Below are 5,924 nucleotides of genomic sequence, written 5' to 3' on the forward strand. Positions count from 1 at the left end.
GGAACCTAGTAGGTCTTTTCTGTCTCAGAAGCATGGTTATTGTCTGCTCCTTAATGATTTAACTGAGTTCACCCATAAAATAATCTGGGCTAGGAGCCAGGGGAACGGGGTGGATAGTGGCCAGGAAGGACAGGTGCACCTTTTTTCCCCCTTTTTAAAATATTTTATTAAAAGCATTTATAAAGCTGTATCCAGAATCCAGGTCCAGCTGCCAACAAAACCCTGTTATGCTGTGAGCACTGGCTATGTTATGGCAGGTGGCTCTGACTTGCTACCCTTCTGTTCCAAGGTGGGAAAGGTAGGCAGGCAGTCTTTGGGTTCCACAATGCCCTCATGATCAGGCAGGGGCTGCTTAGGGCCAGTCTTACCACGTGGGGCCCAGGGAAGCACCACCTTCACTGTTACACCCAGCATACCCTGACTGAGCAGCACATGGCACACAGCAGTGTCTACTTACTAGTTAACAGGGTTCCCCCTGTGAATCATCAGGCTATCCACAAACTCCACAGATTTAGTCCCCTGTCCTGGGAGCGTCCCAGACTCCACAACCTTACAGCCTTTAGCCCCACTCTCCATGATGAACCATAGCACACCATAGCACGCCCTCCACACAACGAGGCCTCCTAGGAGTTTGTAATGTAGAGACTCTGCCTGGGCGATAGCACACAGATCTCTTGTGGCCACCTTTTCAGCATAAAGCTCTGCACTGCCCTCAGGGAAACCAAACCTCTTCTGAACCACAGCTCTCAATTCTTGGATCCACTGACCCAAGAACATTCTGCATCCTGGTGGCCCAGATAATGATTTCTGTCCTGGTTGGTGCAGCTCAGACCTCAACTACAGAGCGGCTATCTTCCATCAGCTCCCGAGTGAGAAACCTATTCAGTTCAGCTTTGAAGAAGCCATTGGCCACAAACTTCCTCTTCTTAGAAATTTGCACTGCCATCTTGCTGCCTTGAGCTGCCGTGGAAAGCAAAGGCATGCTTTCGTTGATAGTAACAAGGGTGGAGTTTGGATTCAAACACCAGTGATTCCCAGTTACTGGTTGATCACCGCCTTCTGAACAGTCTCCAGGTTAGTGGTTGTCATTCAGCTTTAGATGCACATTTTCAGTCAAATATTTACACACACAGAGCTTTTAGTGAACATGGTAGATGCCCATCCCATATCTCCTCAGCCCATGGCTGAGTTCACCAATAGTTGGGGCAACTCCTTCCCACACAGGTGACAGCTTCCCACCAAGTTGTTTGTCAAACTAAAGGCTTTTCCAGCACCACTCAGGCTTGCTTAGCTAGCATTCAGGGAGCCTGCAAGTGGCAAAAAGTTAACATCCCAAGAGCAACTCTCAACCAAAGAAGGAAAGCATCCCAGGACAATTCCCCAACTTTCCCTTCTCTTATGGGACAACTGGAATGCATTCCTGATGATGCCTCACACGGCCTCTGTGAGAGGAAGGCAACCTATCACTACAGCACCCCTGTCTGTCTCCCTCCCCCATGGCCTCGTTCCCAGTTCCTGAATGTCCCAGATGAACAACGTGCACCCAGGTGTTTGTCTCTGGGTCTGCTGTATCCTATGGTACTATTTCACTCATTTATAATAAGACACACACAGCATACACACATTTTGCAAGGGCAAGATAAACAATATTTAAAATAATATATTTATTAACAACATAATCTTTTTGCTCTCACCCAAATATTAATTATGATATTCTTAGTGAGTGCCAATGTGATTACATGTTCTTCATTATTTTTGAAAATTTTGATGAACACTTTGTGAGGCAGCAATTCAGAAGCCTGGTTCCCAATACTTGGTTTAGTGGTTTTGATAACTAAAAACGCACTTCAGAGAGATATGTGAATCCAAATGGAAACAGGAACCATGTGCTTTCCATTCCATCTACCAACTACACAAAGGTTTCTATTAAAATCCAGGGGCACTTGGGTGGCTCAGCCGGTTAAGCATCTGACTTTGGCTCAGGTCATGATCTCATGGTTCGTGGGTTTGAACCCGCGTCGGGCTCTGTGCTGATGGCCAGCTCAACTCAGGCCTGCTTCAGATTCTGTGTCTCCCTCTCTCTCTGACCTTTTCCTGCTCACGCTGTCTCTCTTTCTCTGTCTCTCTCAGAAATAAATTTTAAAAAACATTTAAAAAAATAAAAATTAAAAAAATAAAATAAAATCCAGCCAGTGTCTGTTGGTCTTGCCTGATGTGCATCAGTGTTCTTGCTCCCTGATAGGGAAAAGCTGCAATTTCATGTTTTCAACTAATGGGATCAAAACCCACAGAAATCATGCATCTTGGAAGACTTACATCTGGTTAGACAAGTGTCCATATTTCCAAAACTTAACAAATTGTACTTCTGAAATGGGTACCTTTGAAGGTGATTGGCTACAGCTATTTGGGCTGAAAAGCTCAGGTAACTTGATGGTGGCTTGATGGCTAACAAGTTGCTTCAGGATGTTCCCAGGAAAAATATCCAGGAAGATTCAGACAGTCCCCTAGACGGTTCTCTGCTGTCTTGAGTGAAGCAGAGTTCTTCTGCGTTGGGGCCTGGGAGGCCTTGCAAAGCAGAGATAAGGCTGGGCCATTAGGGAACTTAGGGCAGAAATAAATCATCTGTCAGGTATGTCTCCCACAACAGATGCTTCCTTTTGGTGGTGTCAGCCTGACCTGACCCTGGGCTCTGCCTCCCCTGACCTGACCCTGGGCCTCCGCCGAGGCCCCCAGGTAGCAGAGCCCATGTGCCTGGGCTCTATGAAGAACAGATGGAAGCCTGCCAATGAGGAGCAGGGGACCCTGCAGCGCGCAGGCTCTCCAGCCCACAAATGGGGCTCTGAAAGTGGCTCCTGCTCTCCTCCACCTCGCCCACCTCTTCCTCCTCAGCCTCCTCCCGGGAGAAGGTTCATTTTTCTCTGCTACCCCAGCTTCAGAGAAGCTCTACTTGAACTGAGCTGACACCCTGCACTTATCAATGTAGACTCCCTTCCTTTTGAGAAAAATGAGAGCGTCACCCCAGACCTGACTACTTGTGGAAGAAGACAGACTGTGTTCTTCTTATCAGCTTTGGCCCCTACGAGGCTGAGAGAGCTCATCTGCATTGTCTAAACCTTGTGAATTAGCCATTATTTTGTCCATTACACAGACAAGGACATGGAGGCTAAGTTGCTTACCTGACACCCACAGCGGCGGTGCCGCCTATAGAAGCGTAGTCTTGGGAAGGAGGAGACCAACGTGATGATGGGGTGGATGAAAAATTGCCTGAAAGGGCACATGGGGCTTCTAGCAGTTGGGGAGATATGCATTAAATCAACCATGGGCTACTATTTCACACCCTTAAGATAAGAAAAAACATTTAAGCCTAATGATACCAGGTGTCAGAGAAGATCTGGAGAAACCCTCACACGTTGTGGTGAGAATGTAAATTTGGCAAGAGTAAAGGTAAAGGCGCTACGGCACTTCTGGATAGATTCCCTAGAGATGCTTAAACATGTGGCCAAGGGGACATGAAGAAGGACACTCACTAACTGGAAATTGTGTGGTGCCTGTTATTAGGCAATGAATATGCTGCATCATCTTGTCTGCTACTTTTTGCATCTTAAAAAAAATCTGAGGCAGAAATGGCAAAAGAAAAATTTTTAACTGGTGTTTGTTATCTGATTTTTTAAATTATTAAAAAATAAACGAAAAGGCAGCTTAGTCTTGTGTCAAAGTGTACCAACGGCCCACAAATATAGGTCACATAATGACCCCAAACTAAATCTCAATGAGAGCCTGGTTTGGGAATATGAGAGTGGGGCCTTACAGCCTCTGGGGAGTTCTCAGAGTCTGGAGTTGTCCACCATCCAATTGTCCTGATGGCACCAAGAGGCTGGTAGAAACAGGCCAGCTCCTTGCCTGCCCTTGGGATCTCATGGTCTGGTAGGAGACCTGGGTCCCAGGCCTATAACCAGGTCAAAGGCATCACCCTATCACTAGAGATTATAAGTGCATGATGTAAGGGGCACCGTGGTGGCTCAGTCAGTTACGCATCCAACTGCAGCTCAGGTCATGGTCTCACAGTTCATGGGTTTGAGCTACACATCGGGCTCTGTGCTGACAGCTCAGAGCCTGGAGCCTGCTTCAGATTCTGTGTCTCTCTCTCTCTGCCCCACCCCCACTTGCATTCTGTCTCTCAAAAATAAATAAGTATTAAAAAAAAGAAGTGGATGATGTGAACACAACTCCATGTCCTATGAGAAGTCCCCTTGCCCTGCTGCAAATTCCCCTGTACATCTCTGGTGGAGGTGGGTGGCTTCTGCTAAGCTCTTATTTTTAACTCTGCATCTGTAGTCTAACCCTCAGTCTCCCCTGCTGCCTCCACCCAAACATGGATGTCATGTCTACGCCAAGATTTCCTCTTCCCACTCCAAGGCACGGAAAGCCAAGGTCATGAGAGATCCATAAAAACAAGGAGAGATCCAATGGCAGGCTTCATGGAGGAGGTGTCCTTCTGGACCTCGCAGAAGAAAATGACAGAGGGATGGAGGCTGGGGAAGGTGCTTGGGCACTTGTAAACTGGGAGGTGCAGCCCAGCAGTGGAATTATAGCTGTAGAAGTATGTTGGGCCATGCATGGAGAGCCATGGATGTCAGGCAAGAAGCAGATTCTTGCCAGAAGGAGCTTGTGTTTTCAGGACCAGTCTGGCATGTAAATTTGTGAGAACATATCAACTCACGCACACCTGCAACCATTCGTAGAGCCACATGCTGGGCCCTGGGCCCCCATGATGATGTTCAATGTGTCCACATCATGACCCCCTCTCTCGCAGAGTGACCACATTTATTCCACTTGCTGTCCCTCACGGATCACAAAGGGGCACCTGGGGGTGACCTATCAGTCCCTCAGGAGCCAGAGCCCAATTTCTGTCCAGCTTCCTGTCTCACAAGCTTCAGAAGCTGTCCTGCTGCTGACACCGCACACAACCTTATCTTCTTGTCTCTGAGAGTCTAGATTGTATCTCTTCTCTTTCTCTCCTTTCCATTAACCATGACTTTTTGGGTTGCAAGTGACAGGAAACACAACTCAGACCAACTAAGGGGAAAAAAAAAAGAAAATGAGGGGAGACTTACTGGCTCAGGTAACTAGCATTTCTGGGCACAGCTAGATTCAGGAGCTCAAGCATGTCGTTGGGACTCATTCTCTCCTCTGTGTAAGTCTGCTGAGGCCCCAACCTCTGCTCCCAGGACACCCCAGCAGGAAAGGGGTTCTGTTTCCTTATGGTTCCAGCAAAACCCCCAATATTACACCCCGATCACATTCCCACCCATTAGCCTATCACAAGGACTAAGGGGTGGAGTATTATTGGCAGGCCTGGCTCATCTGCCCACTGTGAATCCAGGGAGTGGAGATGCCCCCAGACCTTAGACGTTTAAAGTGGGGGCAGAGGGGCTCTTTGAAGGGAAATAGAGATGTCATTATCTGAAGCAGGAACACGCATGATGTACGGGAAAAAGCAATACAACTTCTGCCTCACTTTTGTGCTCCCCAAGTTGAGGAAGCACAGGGCCTGGGACATACTCATCCTTGGTTTATAGGACAGATGGATGGGGAGATGCATGGGGTAGAGGGACGGTGGCTACTGTCGCTCTACTGCTTCACTTGGGATGTCCGGCCAGAGCAGGGGCCTGAGCTACAGGACCACTGTCTGCCCAGAGCTGAGACTCCAGCATGAGAGGCAGGAGAGCAGCGTTCTGGAAAGGGGACAGGAGAGGGGAAACAGGGGTCTGGATGGGATACTGCGATTGGACGAGAGTCAGTAGAATGAATTGTGAGGCTTGACAGCCTCCTTGATTAAGGAAGCCCTGGGAGCCAGCCCTTGGTGACATTGCCACACAGGCATGTATGGGTGCTGGTCTCGGACCACGCAGCCATGCGTGGAA

At 48.3% G+C, this 5,924-nt stretch overlaps 1 pseudogene; it reads right to left on the reverse strand.

Annotated features, from left to right (window-relative positions):
• Nucleotides 1-225: 225 nt before the first annotated feature.
• Nucleotides 226-949, reverse strand: LOC120231723 (annotated as a pseudogene).
• Nucleotides 950-5,924: the final 4,975 nt, after the last annotated feature.

The sequence above is a fragment of the Hyaena hyaena genome, unplaced genomic scaffold (assembly GCF_003009895.1).
Source record: "Hyaena hyaena isolate Hyena2069 unplaced genomic scaffold, ASM300989v1 scaffold_61, whole genome shotgun sequence".
NCBI classification, from domain to species: domain Eukaryota; kingdom Metazoa; phylum Chordata; class Mammalia; order Carnivora; family Hyaenidae; genus Hyaena; species Hyaena hyaena.